This window comes from Solanum stenotomum, chromosome 10 (genome assembly GCF_019186545.1).
Source record: "Solanum stenotomum isolate F172 chromosome 10, ASM1918654v1, whole genome shotgun sequence".
Lineage (NCBI taxonomy): Eukaryota > Viridiplantae > Streptophyta > Magnoliopsida > Solanales > Solanaceae > Solanum > Solanum stenotomum.
Window position 1 is genome coordinate 27329168 of NC_064291.1, and position 20218 is coordinate 27349385.

Sequence of the window (20218 nt, forward strand, 5' to 3'; positions counted from 1 at the left end):
AATTGAGTCTGCTAGAATGGGTGTTTGTTGGAGAGTTCCTCTACTAATAATAGAGAATGCAACTCCAATGCGAGATATAATCAGAATATTGATCGCTTCAATATCAGATTGCCCCAAAAAATTATTGAACTAAATACAGTTGGCTTTGAAAAAGGTGAAGATAAGCTCCAACTTATTTTTGTTGGTAAATGAGAAAAAGAGTAGATCATGTATATCACACCTTCCTAACATTTTTGTGTCAATAAGCAATTGTGTCCAATATTTTTAATATTTTTCTTCACAAACTTTTTATAGCAGGTAATAAAATTATGCAGAAAAACTTTTGTTGATAGTTACATGAATGCTCATGCTTTGTAGAATCTCTTAGTTTTTTGACAATATATAACAGAAGAATGTAAATTGTTAACTTCAAATACTTGAAGGATGTTTTATATAAAAAATATATATATATTTTCAATGATGTAGTTTACATTTGGGTATAAGTAAAGAATGTTTTCTGAACAAAAAAATTAACATATAAAAGAACTTAGTTCGCTAGGTTCCAGCGAATTTTATGGTCATCAAAGGTTATATAGTGTACTAGATTAGTACGTTATATGAGGAATATAAAATAGGGGATTCTAACACTTAATTTGTATTTGAACATGCAATATAAAGTCATAATTTTAAATTTTGATTTCAAATGAATATTTAGACATGCAATTTGAGATTATGATTTTCATGATTTCAAATCGTAAATTTTCTATAACAAAAACTTAATTTGAGATTCTAAATCATTATTTTAAATAACAATTAATTATGAAATTGACTCAAAAGTTATTTTTACAAAAAAGGATCTCTCATTTTATATTGTGCAAAATATAACTTGTGTTCGGTGTGAAAATATTATTTGTACCATGTGAAATGATTATATTAAAGAATAACTAGTTACTACAATTATTGACTAATAGATCTTTATAAAATTATGTGTATTTAGAAGTTTGCACTAAAGACATTTATTTATACAAGAAATATGAAGATATGTGATTTATCAATGTGGCACTTTATGATACTCTGATATTTTGTTTATGAACTGTGATTTGCTCATCTAGTAAGATTGTATACGAATAGGAAAACTATTAATAGTTTTAACAACTTATGCAGTTTTCATGTTAATGGAAAAAAAACAACTTAGAAATTTTAATGCATGTCCAAACAAAATGTCATGCCCCAAAGCTATCCCAGGACGCGGACACGGGACCTAGGATCACAAGTGACCCCAAGCTAACCCTACTGGCATATCATAAGCATACTTAAAGATTTACTGAAATAGAAATACTGCGCAGAAGCTTAAACATAAGGTAAACTGAAATGATGGGGAATACCCATTACTATATGAATAAAAGAACTATGAGTTCAATGACAGCTGAAATATCAAACTCTAAAGCTAAAACTGAAACTAACTATATATGTCTGAAATAAAGCCTCTAACTTACTAGAAATGCTGGGACATGCTCAGCTAAATCTAGCAAAACAGAAACTAAAGACTGAAAGTAGAAAATAAACATGTCAACCGTCCTCGAAGAATGAGGACTCACCACTGATGTTGCAAAATTAAAGATCGGGGACCGATCTATGCGTGATCTGAATGCTGAGGACCTGAACCTACATCACAAGAAGATGTAGCGCAGAGTATGCATCAATACTTGAAAGGTACTGAGCATGTCGGATAGAATAAAGCTGAATGAAATACATAACTGAACAAAGCATATAACTGAGCAATAATATAATCTGAACATGAGATAAGCATGATACTATACTGAAAATACTAAACATGAACTAACTGAATGCAATGACCAAGTTTATAACATGCTGAAACTGAATACTGAACTGTAACTGATAATTTGGTCAATGCACTAGAATCTGACCGTGGGAGCTACTAATAACCGACACAAAACCACATGAGCTAAATGTGGAGTCAGATGTATACACCCCATCGAGAGGACCCAATATACCCTGCCAGAGGTATAGAGGCATGAATGGCGTGATCACTAATCTGATGCCCATAAAAGAGACTTATAACCTATGGGGGCACGTAGTTCTGAGAATTGAGGGTGACTGACCCTAGTCCAACTCGGTATAAAGCCTACTCCCAACTGAATATGTGAAATTTATAACATATTGAAGTAAACTGGATAACTCAATAATCTGACATGCAAAATTTGAAATGCAACATGTATATCTGAAATGAAATATTCGAAAACTGAGGCATGTATATTTGTTTATATATCCTAGTTAATGTAATTTGTGAACTAAAAGAGCTACATAACTAGGGTTCTGAATTTATGCATGAATCTGGGCAAAAATGATACTACTACATGATCATCTAATTTGGACATTAAGTTAACTAATTCATAATAATCTGCTGAAATTCTAGAAACCCTAGGTCTAGATAATATGGAGGGAATCAAGAATCTGACTGAATTCTAGGGATCTAATGGGTGAAAGGAACCCACTAGTGAAATTCCACATACCTGGTGATAAATTTTACAGAGAAATCTTCTGATTTCAGGGCTGGAACTGACGGAACCTTGTTGCGTTCTTGAACTAGGGTTGTTCGATTTCTTCCTCTTGTTTTGCTCTAAGATCGATGATTTTTTGGTGAATGATTGATTAGGTTAGGTTCTAATTAAGTTACTAGGCTAAAATTGACCAAAATTACGTAGTTTAGGGGTTAAACGACATAGTTTAGGGTTCCAACACATAGGAAAAAGATCAAACAACCTCTGACTTAAAAGTTATCGGGGCCACCGACGAAACTGACCCACGGTTCATGCTGGTCAACCGTCGACGAGGTTTTGGGAGTTGAAATCTTGGGTACGACCTACGGCCCTGGACCACGGACCATGGTCTGACCTACAGTCTGTGGGTTGACCCTTACACCAATTTCTGATTTTTTTTTTCTGGGAAGGCTACGGGTGGCCATCCACGGACCCCACCTACAGTCCATGGGCTGCACCTGCAACTTTTGGAAATCTACTGGTTAGTCTGTTTTCGGATACGGGGTTTACATAAAACATCAACTTCAACTTCAAATCATTCTGATTTAAAATCATGATTTCATATCGCATGCCCAAACGGGTCCTTAGATGTTTTTTGTAGGTTAGCTTATAAACTCTATATTATTCTTTTAAAGGTTAGGTTTAAGTGTGTTAAAGAATTTATTCGTCTATCCTATTTTATGTTGATATTTAACTGAATAATTATTAGTTAGTTGTTTTAAACAATATAACTATAAGCTTGCTCAATGAATACGTTAATATCCAAATGAACTTGCTAAATTATTACTTAGTTAGTTATTTCGAATATGTGAATATATTTTCTTATACTATTAATTTGGTATGTCACACAAGTTAGTTAAAAATTGAATAATAGAAATTAAGATAATATTTATTACTAGAAAATCGGAGAAGGGTCAAATATACTCTTATACTATCGGAAATAATTTAAATATACCCGTTATTATATTTTAGATCCAAATATATATACTCCTCTCATTATACTTTTAATACAAATATACTCCTCTCATAATACTTTGGTACAAATCTATCCTTAATCTTGATGGAAAGACACACGGCAAGCTCAGAATCAAGTGATTCACTCCCAATTTTCTTAGAGATCCACTCATTTACTCATCTCAAACCCATTCCCTCCGCTTTTTAGTTGTTTTAAAAATATCATCTTCTCTTTTATAATTATTTTTTTATATATAGAAATGATGAAATATGTGTATCACGATTCACTCAACATTGTTGTGCTACCCTTTTCCAGCACAAATTAAAGAAGACGATTCTTCAAATTTATTTCTATAATATAAAATTAGTCATATCACTGATATCTTCTTACTATACTACAAGGAAATTAATGAACGTGGGGTGCAACTGATTTTTTGGTGCATCAAAAATTTGTAAAAGAGATTTTTTTTTTTGGTAACAACTGTAAATATATTACCATAACCAACAAAAAGTACGAATACAAATGAAGAGCACCTTTCTCTGATAACAAAGAACAGGCCTCCTACCAAATCATAAGAAAACTAAAAACACATTAAATGCTGAATAAAATTCCTACATTTTATTGCTTTCTTGGAACTACTAAGTAACGTAACCTTTCTCTGATTTCCTTCTTTATCTGTGCAATTGCCTCATCCGTCTGTACACATTTGCCTTTGTATCGCCTCCAATTTCTGGCACGCCAAGTGTGATAAATGATAGCTCCACATATCGCTGCCATGATCTCTTTTTGAAATAACTTCCAGTGTTTCCCATCTATATACATTCCAGAACTTTCATTATACCAATATTATGCATAGACACTTCAGTCCAATGATTCATTGCTTGCCACACAGTTGATATCCATTTGCATTTCTCAAATAGGTGATCATTGGTCTCCATTACTTTCTCAGCACATAAACAACATGCAGTATCATCAACCTGAATCTGTAACCTCAACTTTCTCTCCTGTGTAAGTAGTCTTCCCTGGACAGCCAACCACATTAAGAATCTGTGTTTAGGAAGTGCCATTGACGTCCACACTAGTGCAGCCAACTTCCATGTAGGTTTACATCCTATAATTGCTAAATAACTCTTAGAAATAGAATAGGTGCCATTAAGAGTTAACATATATCTTCCTTGATTGTACCAACTCTGCATTTCCTCTTTAAGTGCATTAATTTTCCTCCAATACCAACTACTATCAATGGGAGGTTTGTGATTCCATATAGAATCAGTCTTCATATATATACCATGGACCCATTTAACCCAAAGTGCCTCTTTGTTCACAATTATTTGCCACAGTAATTGACCCACTGATGCTTTGTTCCAATTAATGCACCCCTTAATATTCAGTCCTCCTAGTCTCTTAGGATAAGACACTTTATCCCATGCAACCAATGCTACTTTCTTCTTCTCTGTACTACTACCCCATAAGTAAGCTTGACAAATCTGATCAACTTCCTTTAGAATGCTCTGGGGAAGAATAAACACTGCCCCCCAAAAACTGTGAATTGAGAAAAGCACAACATTAATCACCTGTAGTCTACCAGCATAGGAAAATTGCTTAGAGTATGTCACTTTTATTCTTTGAGTGATCTTATCTATCAAAGTATGGCATTCTATCTTCCTCCATTTCTTTGGGGATAAGGGAAGATCTAGATACTTCATGGGAAAAGCACCCTCTGAAAATCCAGTTCTTGCAATGATTCTGCTTTTTGTATCCTCATCAACTCCAGCTAAATACACAGTTGATTTCTCCAAATTAGCCTCCAGACCAGTGACTGCACTAAAGTGCGCTAATGCTTCCATTACTCTATTTACTGAGATCACATTACCTTTGCAAAAAATCATTAGATCATCAGCAAATATTAGGTGGGTGAGTTGCAGCTTCTTGCACATTGGGTGATATTTAAAGTCCGGCAATTTACTCATAGTTAAAAACTTATTATACATTTATTAAAAATACCTCAATCCAAAATAAAAGAGAAATGATCCCAACTATCGCGTATGACAAATTATTTGCCTTTTTTTTAAGAAGAAGAAGTTGAAAATAAAAGAATTCAAAGCGTACGGAATGAGTTGGGGATGAATTTCTAAAAGAATTGAGTATTTAAAATTTTGGGATAAGTCATTTGATTCTGAGCTTGCCACATGTCTTTTCGTTAAGATTAAGGAAAACATTGGACTAAAGTTTAATGGGAAGGGTATATTTGAACAAAAATATAACATTAGGGATATATTCTAACCGAACATATAATAAGAGATATATTTAAGCTATTTCGAATACTACAGAAGTATATTTGATCCTTATCGTTATGAAATAAATACACACAAAATATAATATCTTCTTAAACTATACAAAATAGTTACAGAAAACCCCCCCGCTAAGGATTGATAACACTCAACTATGCCTCACAATTAAGGCATAGGTGATCGTGTGCAAAAATAGTACCCAACATATGAGGTCAAGGTCTAACTACTAGGACCAACAGAGAGGATTACATTTCCATTGATTCGTTAATTCAATTCTATCTAGCACAATGTTGTCTCAGAAGTATATATAAAAATGGGGGTATTTGGAAAACACTACAATTACACAATGAAAAATATTAATTGCTAGAAGTCAACTCAAAAGATTTCTCACCTAGATGGAGACAATTAGGGTTGTATGCATTACGATGGAATTTCAATAAAATAGGCAATGATTAATCTAGTCTACATCAGTCAATACATGTGTAACACCCCGATTGTCCTTTGTACCACATTTAAGGTTTACAACCTTAAAAGTGAGAGGTTTATTATAATACGACTTGTTTTTGGAAACATTGAGTTTAAATTAAAATTTGATAAAACATATTTTTATTGACTCCCAAAATTGTCTTTAAGTATGTATGAAAATTTTTGTTACAATATATTTTCACATGTATTCATTTTATAAGATTCTTATAAGTTATTTATATTTTAACGGAGAAAGTAGATCTTATTATGATGGAAAGATTATTATATAAGGTAGAATTATTCCAAATAATTTTTTAAAATTATAATATATGTAAAAAGTTATATTTATTATTAAAGGGAAATGATAAGTGATAGTCTTCCATATTAACAACAAATGGTACCCACCTCCCCTCACCTCCATATTAACAACAAAGTTATATATATATGCAGTAACCAATAGATTTCATAGGTATAAGTGATCTCTATAAATATAAGCTCCAACACTCTCTTCTATTCTAAAAAAAATAGCAAAATTTTGAGAGATGTTGCATAATCACACATACAAAGGAGTTTTACTGGCGAAATTTTTTTTGACGTTATATTGGAACATCGAACATCTAATATTATTTCTTGACTTTAACATATCATTATCGTACTTGCAGTAATGTGAAGTATGTTTGTTGGTTAGAATTATTTTCTGTTAGAATTTCGTATTCCCTAGATTTATTAGTGAGCTTTTGTCCTAATAGTATGAGTGTAAGGCTAGAGGATTACTATGTTGTATCTAAGGGGATTGTTAAATCATTCTTTCTCATCAGAAGCTATTACAAAAAATGTTATTTGAAAATTACATTCATACTAAATCTTGTACCCTATTCATTTGGTTATATACTTGTCAAACAACATTGTTTCTAAATAGGCTAATACTATGACCAACTTGGAGTCGTTTATAGTAGATCAAGTCAGGCATGTCAGTCTATTTTTGAGTTCCTAAATGATTAATTTGTAATTGAAGTCGAGTCAATATCTTTAAGTCTATAATAACCTAAATGGTCGTAAATTTAAATGAACCTCTGATGAGATTCTTAAGCACCTTAAGATCTTTATGAACATCCCCATGTTTAAGTTACCTTTCCAAAGTAGAGTCACATGTCTAGGTTTATTCTAAAAGCACATAAGGTTCTACAAGACTTTTACAAGCTATACGAAAATGATTACGAGAGTATGAGAATAAAAGTATGAACGAGCCAAGATTGGCTAAGTTCTTATTATGGCCTACTATATGCATTCATAGTTCATATCATGCCATGTTATATGCATTAACTTCGAGCTATAATCGGAGGGTAGAAGACCTATTTTCCCAGAAGACTATGTATATTGTACAAATGGTCACATGTTGGCAATATGATTCCGCTTAGCTACCGAAAGAGACCACCACTACTAGCATTTTATTAGGTATTTCATCCATTTGCATCTATATATATGTACTCACGACATGGAATTGCTCGAGCATGCCATGCATATTTGATTACAATGATGTGAGATGTCAACCATGAAGGCTAACAAAGTTCAGTGTTAGGTAATATCTTTATTACATTTTTTATTGCAACTATTTATAATTTTACTTTCCAACTTCCATACTTCGTATTGATTTCTCATTTCTTAGGGACACTGCATTTTGTGGCGCAGGTTCAGATGGAAGTCTTGATCAGACTTTGTAATATGATGTAGTCTTAGTTGAGGAATGGTAAGCTCCATTCTTCCTAGAGTTGTTGGTTGTATGCAGGTTATACATACTTGAGTTTTGTATATAGTTAGTGGTGTTGTCGAGACTTTGTCCCAACCATTTGAGTTGTTGTATAAGTAGATATTTGTGGACATACTATGTTAGGTCTTTTCAGCTTTCCATTTGTAGCGTTGTTGGCTTATTGTATATGGTTTCAGTTGCATCCTTATTGTCTTTCTAGTTCTTTATGAGTTAAGTTGGCCTTGTCGTCCTTTTGATTATGTTATTGATATTGTGTCACAACCTAATTTCTCGAGTTTTGATGGAACCTACTAGAACCCACTAGTAGGTAAGCCAGCCCATAACCTAGAACAACAATTGATGGATATAAGGGTAGAAACAAAGTAGAAGCAAGTTAAATATATATATATAAAATAGATCCATCCCAGAACATGAAAGTCACAAGTACAGAGTTGTCTAAGCAAAAAGAGTACAAGTCCTAAAAGTGGACCCAAATATGAAGCTTGTCTCAAAATTTAAAAGACTAGCTATCCAAAAATACAAAAGAAGACATGTAAGTTCAGGGCGCCATATGCTTATCCTCGCCTTCGATCCAAGCTGTAATTGGCTCGAGTATTGAACGGTTATAGCTGGTGCTCGAACCTGCATCACGAAACATATGCATAGTGTAGCACAAGTACCAAAACAACAGGTACTCAGTAGGCATCATAGTCCGACTAAGAAAAAAAACTAAAAAAATATGAAATGATAGAATCTAGACACAGGTAAGGTCAAAGCGAAATTTAAAAGAAAAGCACACGAGTGTACCAATATAGAAAAGAATTAAGAACAGCTAAACTAAACCTAGATTGACCCCCATAATCCCAGAAATTACATTCATTCACAGGTTTAAGTAAAAAATCTGAGTGCACCCTCATAAGCCCGACAGGTACACAAAATAGCTAAAACTACTAAGAATAAGATACAATGGGTCCAAATCTAGAAAAGGCATAGACCGTACCTCTAACTGTGAATAACGTCCAAGTAACCAACAAGGGAAGCCCAGCTAAAAAGTACAGATCCTAGCCCTCAAACCGCGAATTAATCTGCCAGGGAGTAAGGCCATTACCAAAAGTGTATCGACTCAGTAGAGTATAAGACTAGGCCTTGAATGTGTGAATAACTAAGGTTGTTGAAGGATCTCATGCCAATCATCACAATAGAATCACCATGGAATGACGTCCACTCCTAAGTAATCAGTACAACATTCCAAGCTCAAACCAACTCCAGTCCAAAGTCACCAAGCAAGGCTCAAAATCTCAAATGTAACAAACAGGGTCGTAGAAAGAGGGAGAATGGATAAAAGGTCGTCAAAGGTGAGTCAACGCCTAGTCTAAAGCTCATTCTATGAGACTCTTGTCTACTACACTAGTCTACAAGGACCTAAACAGTCCAAATCGATGTCACAGTAGAAATAAGTCCAAAAAGGCTCCAACTATCAAAGTCTATGGAAAGAACTAGTATAAGAATAGACTAAGGCCAAACATGTCCAAACAATCAATGAATAACAACAACAAAGCTAACCACAAGGTAAGGATGATCCAAAATCACACTAGCATGCTTCAAGGCCCTATTATCCTGAAAATATGCATAAAACATGATTTCTAATAAAGGTAACATGATCAACTAGGTACCCGTCCCTAATTCACTCAAATTAACATGTTTTTACGTATTCAAGCTCAATCTAAGGGAAAGAAAGTTGTAGCCTAACCACGCACGCTCCAAATCTGTCACGACCCAAAGTATACCATAGGCGTAACATGGCGTATAGAACCCCAAAAGTCCATACACAAGCCACTTAACATACATCACAAAAGATAATAGAAATAAATCTTTCAAAGTCATAGTCTTATATTATAAAATAGTTTGACAAAGTGGAAGCCTAACCGTACACGCTCCAAATCTATCACAACACAAAGTATACCCTTGGTGTAACATGGCGTATAGAACCCTAAAAGTCCCTACACAATCCACTTAGCATACATCACAAAAGATAATAGAAATAAATCTTTCAAAGTCATAGTCTTATATTATAAAATAGTTTGACAAAGTGGAAGTCTAACATAGTCTCAACAACCCATCTATTGTATCATAAGGAGGTGATTGGGACGTAACCCATAAATCACGTACAAAGTCTGAAAACTGAAATAAAGAAAGCAATAAAGTGTCTCGATCCTCATAACATGATGACTAACCAATCTTTTGAGTGCCAAAAGATCAACTAGCCACGAGTGTGATAGGTAGGGGGGCTAGACCCTACATTAGTGAAACAATGTAGGCACAAATATGCATTAGTACATAAAATGTACTAAGTATGATAGCATTGCATAAGAGTTATGACATCATGCTAAAAATAACATTACATGACATGCAATGACCAAGCTAAATCATAAGATAAAAGGTTAGAAAACATATGTCACGCCACGAGGCTACCCCTTGACGTAATATGGGACCTAGGATCATGAGTGACCCCAACTAACCCTGTGTCACAACCCGAGCCTACACCCTGGACGTGGTCGGCACTCGAGAACCATTGTTGGTCCCAAGAGAACCCTCATCCTGGCTAACTACAAGTGGAAGACTAACTTAAGCATGCAAAAGCTTAAAAACTGAATAAAATGCATGAAAACTTAAATACAAAACTTTAACTCAAAAGAAAACTCTAAATAATATAATATATTCAACTCGCCCCAAAATAGGAAACTTAAGTCTTTAAAACATTTAACAAAATAAATGAACAGACTTCTGAAACTCTACTGTCTATCTATGAAGCCTCTAACTGACAAAGATGGAAGTCGGGACAAGGCCCACGACATCCTAACAACTGAAGAGTAAATGAAATCCTCTGGAAGTAAGAAGGCTCACCATAGCTAACTGGAACTCCATGTGGTATCAACGAAGCTCCTGTTGATGATCCTGAATACCTGAATCTGCATCATGAAAGGATCCAGGCCAAATGGCTCAGTACATGGAATGTACGAGCATGTAAGGAGAATTCTAAAGCATAACATAAGCTTGAATCTTGATAAAAATGGAAACATACTTACCTCTTCTCAAAACTTACTCAACTCAAGGAATACTCAAGGATACTCAAAACTACTCAAACTTACTCAACTCAGAAGTACTCAAGGATAAGATACTCAACTCAAAGGTACTCAACTCAAACGTACTCAACTCAAGATACTCAACTCATGATACTCAAGGATAAAGAAATATTAAAAGATGCAATATCTATGGAAAGCTGTAAAACTGTAGATAGAAACTCAATGTATTGAAAAATATAATAATACTCAATGTGTATATAAAAATACAATATAACTCTGTGGGAGTTTCTCTAACCGACAACCACCACCCATGCTGCCAGAACTATCCTATACTTTGCTATCATATAGAATGCCTTAACTAAGTGGATCCACTAGTCTATGCTAAAAATCACTAAGGAGTCATCTAAAAAGTATGATCATTTCTACCCATGATGGCTACATGGTTTATGAAAACTTGAGTTATTATGAACTCGCGTCCCCATAACGGTGCTCAATATTACTCCCAAAATATACTCAACTCATATGTTTTAAAAACAAAACTCTTTCTTTGGTTTGAGATAATTACTCAAAACTTAGATTAAAAGCTTTCTTGGAAATCAGTATTTCCTTTCTTGTTTAAATGTGAACTCTTAGGAATACTTAGTTCCCGTATAATCTTTGAAGAAATGAACTTTACTCTTACTCTTTACTCAACTCAAAGCTTAAGTCTTAAAACAAAATTAAAACGTTTGTAATAAACTTCTTAAAATATGGTTCATGCCGAATTATGGGCGTGAACGACTCAATGCAAGGTTTTCAATAACCATAGATAAAACTTAATACTTGGAACTCAAGAACTTCAATAATACAACTCATTTCAAGAATGCTCAACTCAGAGGGCTCGTGCAAAATTATGAGCATGAACTACTCAACTCAAGGACTCAAAGATATTCCTCATCTCAAGACTGTTCGACTTATAGGGTTTATGCAGAATTATGGGCATGAACAATTCAACTCAAGGACTTAATGGGTAACATGTAATAGTCCCATCATTAGAAATATAATCTCACAGGGGATTATGAACTCAATACTCAAGACTTAGAACTTGAAGATACTACCCCTCTCAAAGGTTCTCAACTTATGGAATTCATGAAGAAGTTATGGACATGAACGACTCGACTTAAGGGTTAAAATATCAATAAGGAACTCATGTATATGACTCTTCTAATTCTCATACTTACTTACTTAAAGCTTAACTCAAACTGATGATGGATCTCAAAGGATTCACAATTGAACTCAAAGGCTTCCTTGATCTTTACTCTTAACTCTCTCTTGAATGTGAATTATTAATTCAAGAGTTATGGTTCATGATATGAAAGATTTCATGATGACTAAGTAGACTCATGAATACATTCTCCTCATTCTCATACTCACTTGGGGTTTAATCCCTAAGAGGTATGTAAGCTTCCATAGTATTGGGTTTGTTCACCCACACGATAATCATGTTATTTTCAGCGCAAATTACATTCTGGAAGTTGAAAGATTAAAGTTCCTGATGAATTCTTGATAAGTGTTATTGAAGTTCATTCTAAATCTTGTTGTGTTGGGGTTTTGATGATTTCTTGAGATTAAAGTGAGTGTTTTGAGGTCTGTATTGAGTAGATTAGAGTGTACATATGTTAAGTAATCGAATCCAAGTGATTAGGGAAGAAACCGTTTGATTCTAGGCGAATTAGGGTGAGAAAACGAGCAAAAAAATTCGTCGAATTTTCTGGGTTGGGGCCTGGAGTGTCGCGCCAGCCAGTGCGCCCCAAAGTATCCTCTGTAGTTTAGGGGCTGGCGCTCCGCACCACTCAGTGCGCCACGGTCACCTACCCCATCCAGTTTGTCATCGATTGCTCCCTTTGAGTTAAATTAAAGTGCACATTCACTCCTTTTCGATTCTAACTACTCTAAGCTACCTTAACTGGGAAACCTAACTTCAAAAGGGCATATCTCACTCATACGAATTCGAAACTTAGCAAACTCGGTGGCATTGTAAGGATAATTCAACGAACTTTCATTTAATACTTGTAGCCTACCTAACTCATTCTGTACTAAGAGTTATGATAGTTTGAAGTTGACCCAAAACTTAAAAAAACTTAGGAATGACTTGAATGAACTCTCTTTAGTTCTTCTTGGAACTCAAGGTGCTACTTCTAGTGACCTTAACTCTCAGGAAAATTTTAATTCCTCGGTAAAATCCTACTCAGAATGAAGGATAGTTCAAGTCTTAGCTCAAAAAATTTCTGAGGTGTTACACTCTGCGTTAAGCATATCATAAACATACTATAAAGTTAATGAATAAAACATGTACTATGCGGAAGCTAAAACAAATGGATAACTGAAAGTGGGGAAAAACCCAACTAGTCTGAATATATAAAACTTACTAACAATTTAGTAATAACTGAAACAACCACTTAACAACTCAAGGTGAATCTACTACTATGTCTGAAAAACCTCTAACTAAGTTGAGTTGTTGGGACATCCCCCTAAACTAACTCTAGCAAAACTGAAAATTGAACAAAAGACAAAGAAATGAAGAGCATGTTTGTTATCCTCGATGTATGATGACTCACCACTGTACCTGCTGAATGTGGACCGAGAGTCGATCTAAGTGTGATCTAGATGTTGAGTACATGTACCTACATCATGAAAGAATGTAGCACAGAGTATGCGTTGGTACTTGGAATGTACTGAGCATGCAGGATATAAATACTAACCTGAATGAATATATATAAGCAGAACAAAACATAATTGAGCAATGACATAACTGAGCAAAATGTAAATATTGAAACATAACTAAAAAGCTAAACTGAATGCAATGACAAATGTTAATCATGAGGATAACATGCTGAACTGTAAATTGATATAAATGCTGAAAACCTGGTCAAATGCACTAAGAGCCTAACTATAAGAGCTATTATTAATCGACATAAACCACGTGAGCTAAACGTGGAGTCCAATGTATACGCCCCATCGAGAGGACCCAATATACATTGACAGGGGTATAAAAGCATGACTGGCGTAATCACTAAATCTGATGCCCAACAAAAAGGACTTACAATCCTACAGGGGCACGTAGTTCTAGGACTATGAGGGTACATTGGACCCTAGTTCAACTCGGTGCTAAGTCTACTCCCAACTGAATATGTAGATGACTTAAATGTAACTGAAATATTGAATAACTCAAAATACTGATATGCTAACTCAGAATGCAACAATTATATACTGATAATGTGACTTTCGAAATCTGAAGCATGATTATTTGTTTAACTGACCTAGCAAGTGTAATTCATGAACTACGAGAATCTACACAATCTAGGGTTCTGAGTACTATGCATGGAATTATACTAAATTATCAAGAAATAAGTTATTTAGATCAAGGGAACCATAATCATAATAAATCTTGAAAATCTAAAAACCCTAGGTCTGAACAGTTTATGAGAATCTGAAGAACTAACTGAATTTTGCAGACATAATGGGTGAAAGGAACCCACTAGTGAAATCCCACATACCTGGTGACGAAATTCACAAAGAAATCCTTTTACTTTGGGACTGAAACTTGAAGAAAACCTGTTGCGTGTTCTTAAGAGGGCTGGTTGACTTTTCTCTTCTTTTTGCTCTAATCTCGATAACTTTGGAGAATGAAAGTTTTGGTTAAGTTCTGACTAGAATATTAGGCCTAAACTGGGTAAAACGACATAGTCTAGGTATTAAATGACGTAGTTTAAATTTTCAAGACATAGGGGAAAAGACCAAAACAACCCTGACTTATAAGTTGACGAGGCCCTTCCACGGCGCCAGTGACGGACCATCAAAGGGACCACGACCCATCAAGTGGGTCATGGTTCTTGGCCAATGCTTATTGGTTCTTGGACCTCCTAGCCACGGTCCACTTCACGGACCGTGTGAAGGACCACAGACGGTGATGGCCACGGTGGTTCTTCACTTGGGCTAGGGGTCTGTTGGTTATGGTTGACAAGCCATCCCACGACCCGTGTGGGGATCCATGGCTCGTGGAGGGCTCCGTAGTCCACCACTTCTGGATATATGTGAACCACGATGAAGGTGATGATTCATGGTCCTGTTCACGGCCCGTGAACCCCTTCGTGGTTCACCTTTTTCTGCTGCTTAGTCTGAGTTTGATTTCTGAGGTGTTACAACATAAGTCATAATAATGGTCAATGCAAGCTTAACATCTTTGAAACACTTGTGAGATACTTTAAAAGTAACCTTAGTTCATTATTATAGGAAGTGTACCATGTAACCGACATAGACCAAGTGAGCTATAACATAGAATCTGATGTCTATCCCACACCCAAAAAAGATGTCCTTACTATCCAAGGTAAGAACCATGAGTATGAGCTAAAGTGGATTCACTAGATAATGTCAATCTGAGACAATATCCTATGGTAGCACATATTTAGGGACAAGGAGATTGCTAGGCATCTACTAACCACCTACCCAGTTGACTGTCTAACGACATCGTTGAGAGGGGATAGACAAACTCAACTATGAAGTATTTATTTTTCATCCTATTTCTTAACCAAGCATGATATTTATCCAGGTGTCATTCCTAAACACAAAACAAGTGGTATGCAAGAAGGACCACACTCTTTCTATTCTCTGGTCTATCTACCTATTCGTCTTTCGAGTTCAAGAATAGACAATGAATTTATCTCAATAGTGATCAAGCATGAAATACTAAAACAAGAATACAAGATTAATATATATAATAACCAAAATCATCCACAAAAATGATGTTCAACAATCATCCATGACTACAGCCCCAGAACAAAGGGTTTTAGCCACTCACAATAATCAAAAACATAAACAAGATTGTTTTCATGTAATTCAAGACTAGAGAAATTGTAACACCCAGAAAACTTTTGAGCTAAGAGTTGAACCATCCTTCGTTATAAGTGGGATTTTACCAACGAATTAAAATTTTCTTAAGTGTTAAGGTCACTATATGTAGCACCTTGAGTTCCAAAATGAACTAAATTGGAAATAGCAAAATCCGAAATTCTGCAAGTTATGCTTAAGTTATGAGTTTTGGGTCAACTTGAAATGATCATAACTCCTAGCACAGGATGAGGTAGATGTTCTACAAGATACTGCAGGAAATAAATTTGAATTATTTTTCCAACGCCGGTGATTTTGCTAAGTTTCGAGGTCGGATGAGTGAGATATGGCCTTTTGAAGTTAGGTTGTCCAGTTAAGGAAAGTTAGCCGAAAATAGTAAGGGGTATTTGGGTCTTTTTCTTACCAAATCAGATTTAATTCATTTTTAGTAAGGTTTTAAGGGTCTAATCTTATTAGGTTCAGTTTTATAATCCTAAAATACGCCTAGGGTTTTAGTTGAGAGTTCAAGAAGAGAAAAAAGGAGAAAAGAGGAGAAAAGAAGAGAGGATCAAGCGTTCGTCGAGATTCTTGCGTCTTGTTGCGGATTTATGCCATGGGTTTAATACCTAAGAGGTATGTAAGCTTCCATAGTGTTGGGTTTGTTCACCCACACGCCAAACATGTTATTTTCAGCACAAATTTCATTCTTGAAGTTAAAAGATTTGAGTTCTTGATGTGTTCTTGAAGTTTATTCTAAATCTTGTTGTGTTGGGTTTTGGATGATTTCTTGAGACAAAAGTGAGTGTTTTAAGGGATGTATTGAGTATATTAGAGTGTACTTATGTTAAATAATCAATTCTAAGTGATTGGGGAAGAAACCGTTCGATTCTAGGCGAATTAGTGTGAGGAAACGAGCAAAGAATTTCGTCGGGTCTTCTGGGTTGGTGCCTGACACGTTGCGCGCCAGAGCGCCCCAGAGTATGCTCTGAAGTTTAGGGGCTGGCGTTCCGCGCCACCCATAGCCCCAGGGTCGGCTGCCCAGTCCAGTTTACAATCTGTTGCTCCGTTTGAGTTCTTTCGAAGGGTAACCTTCACTCTTTTTCGATTCTAACTACTCTAAGCTACTTCTAAACACCTAAAATCATTCCTAACATGATCATAACCTTGAATTCATAATTCAAATTCAAGGTAGAGTTGAGAGTTATGTTTTGAGAATTCTATCGAACATTCTAAGAAAGTCCCTTTGAGTCCTTTTGTGGAGTCTTCTACAACTTCTAATAACTTGTTTCAAGACTCGAGCAAGTGAGTATGAGAGTGAGGAGAATGTATTCATGAGTCTACTTTATCATCACAAGATCTTTCATATCATGAACCATAACTCTTGAATTCATAATTCACACTCAAGAGAGAGTTACGAGTAGAGTTCAAGAAAGTCTTTGAGTTCAATTGTGAATCCTTTGAGATCCACCACCGATTTGAGTTAAGTTTTGAGAAGTAAGTATGAGAATGAGAAGAGTCATATACCTAAGTTCCTTATTGATATTTTGACCCTTGAGTCGAGTTGTTCATGCCCATAACTTCCGCATGAACTCCATTAGTTTAGTATCTTTGAAAGAAGTAGTATCTTCAAGTTCTAAGTCTTGAGTATCGAGTTCCTAACCCTTCTGAGATTATAATCCTAATCATGGGACTATTACCTATTACCTATGAAGTCCATGAGTTGGGTTGTTCACGCCCATAATTCCGCATAAACATTATAAGTTGGACAATCTTGAGATGAGAAGTATCTTTGAGTCCTTGAGTTGAGTAGTTCATGCTCATAATTCCGCATGAACCCTCTGAGTTGAGCATTCTTGAAATTAGTAGTATCATTGAAGTTCTTGAGTTCCAAGTATTTGAGTTATATCTATGGTTATTGAAAACCTTGCATTGAGTCGTTCACGTCCATAATTCGGCATGAACCATATTTTTAGAAGTCTTTTACAAATGTTTTAACTTTGTTTTAAGACTTAAGTTTTGATTTAAGCAAAGAGCTAATAGTAAAGAGTAAAGAGTAAAGAGTAAAGAGTAAGAGTAAAGTGTAAAGAGTAAAGAGTAAAGAGTAAAGAGTTGAGTTCATTTCTTCAAAAAAGTATATCGAGACTATGTATTCCCAAAGAGTAAATGTTTTCACATTTAAACAAAAAAGGAAACTGAGATTTCAAAAGAGTCTTTGAGCTAGTTTTTCAGTAAAGAGGAAACTATGATTTCCAAGAGGGCTTTTAAGCTAAGTTTTGAGTAATTATCTCAAACCAAAGAAAGAGTTTTGTTTTTACAAACATATGAGTTAAGTATATTTTGGGAGTAGTATTGAGCACCGATATGGGGATGCGAGTTCAGATAACTCAAGTCTTCATAAACCATGTAGTCATCATGGGTATTAAAGGATCATACTTTTTAGATGACTCCTTAAGATGCTTTTAGCATAGACTAGTGGATCCACTTAGTGAGTTAGGTTCTATACCCCCGGCAAGGTATATGACGGTCCTTGGTAGTGTGAGGTAAAACGTTGTATCACCACTTAGGTTCATAGTGGTGGTTATCGGTTAGAGAATCTCCCACAGAGTTATATTGTATTTTTACACATACTGAGTTTTATTGTATTTTTCAATACATTGAGTTGCTATCTACATTTTTACAGCTTTTCATATATATTGCATTTTTTACTATTGCATTATCCTTGAGTATTTCGAGTTAAGTATCTTATATTTGAGTACTTCTGAGTTGAGTAAGTTTGAGTAGTTTTGAGTATCCTTGAGTATACCTCTGAGTTGAATATCTTATCATTGAGTTGAGCTATGTTTCTTCGAGTTGAGTGAGTTGAGAAGAGGTAAATATGTTTCCTTTTTATCAAAGTTCAAGCTTATGTTTATGCTTTAGAATTTCTCTTACATGCTCGTACATTCCACGCACTGAGCCATTTGGCTTGCATCTTCTCATGATGCAGACACAGGTTTTCAGGGTCATCAACAGGAGCTTTGTTGATACATCAGGAAGTTCGAGTTAGCTATGGTGAGCCTCCTTGTTTCCGGAGGATTTCATTTACTTTTCAGTTTAGTCAGGATGTCGTGGGTCTTGTCCTGACTTCTATCTTTAATAGTTAAAGGCTTCATAGATAGTCGGTATAGTTGAGAAGTCTGTATAATTTATTTTGTTAAATGTTTAAAGGCTTAAGTTGCCTATTTTATGGCGAGTTGTATATTATTTTTATATTCAGAGTTGTTCATTTGAGTTAAAGTTTTGTATTGCAGTTCCATGAATTTTTATTCAGTTTTTAAGCTTTTGTATGCTTGAGTTAGTCTTCCGCTTGTAGTCAGCCAGGATGAGGGTTCGCTCGGGGACCAACAATGGTTCTCGAGTGCCAATCACATCCAGGGTGTAGGCTCGGATCGTGACAGAAATAGTAGAAGATTGAAACCTAAGATGAATTATTGGCCCTTGCTCTTGCACTTAAAAAAGAAGAAGTAACCCTACAAAAGAGGCCTAAGGTTCTATTTATAGGGTTTGGAAAATTAATTTATTTTTCTCGTGGGATTTCGATTCTTAAAATCTGAGAATTTTCGTCATGATGACCCTAGCGTGGTGCGCCAATATTGGGTTTCAGTAGTTTTGTCCATGGCGCGGTGCACCTACAGTGTGCCAAGCTAGGGGCTCTGTATTTTAGGGGTTGGGGCAACACTCCTTAGCCTAATTTTTCTCATTTTCATCCTTCGCGTGCTCCTTGGAGTTGCGTCCATGCTTTCTTTCTTTGTTCTAGATCCTATGGTCTCACTTTTCCTTCGAAAACTCTTGCATGAGATAATCACATGTCTTAGTGTACAATCATTGTAAGATAATCACAACATAGCAAATAACATGAATAATATTCTCCTAACATAAGGTATATGTTGGAAATCCATAGTAAATATGCATATTAATACGCCTAATATCACTCAGCCTAGTCAAGTCATCCACTTCAGTAACACAACTACGATTCTTGACCCTCAAAACACATTCCTGATTCAAACTTTAGCTTAAATCAAGGATAATTTCTCATTTTAAAGTAGTCGAGCCTTAATCTATTCCATCAGAAATGACTATACCCCAACATAAGCAATAATTTTGTTAGGCTCTAAAGTATATAGTCTGAAAAAGCTATTATCCAAGGATTGAACATCTATATACAAAGATCCTTCCTCGACCCACAACGTTGCCAAGCTACCGTGTTAATACCTTATGACCCAATGCATCAA

The 20218-nt window shown here is 35.3% G+C and overlaps 1 protein-coding gene across 2 annotated transcripts in view; it reads right to left on the bottom strand.

Annotated features, from left to right (window-relative positions):
* Positions 1-20218, bottom strand: part of LOC125878283 (aspartate aminotransferase, chloroplastic) — a 936263-nt gene that overhangs the window by 879387 nt on the left and 36658 nt on the right. The window lies entirely within an intron of this gene.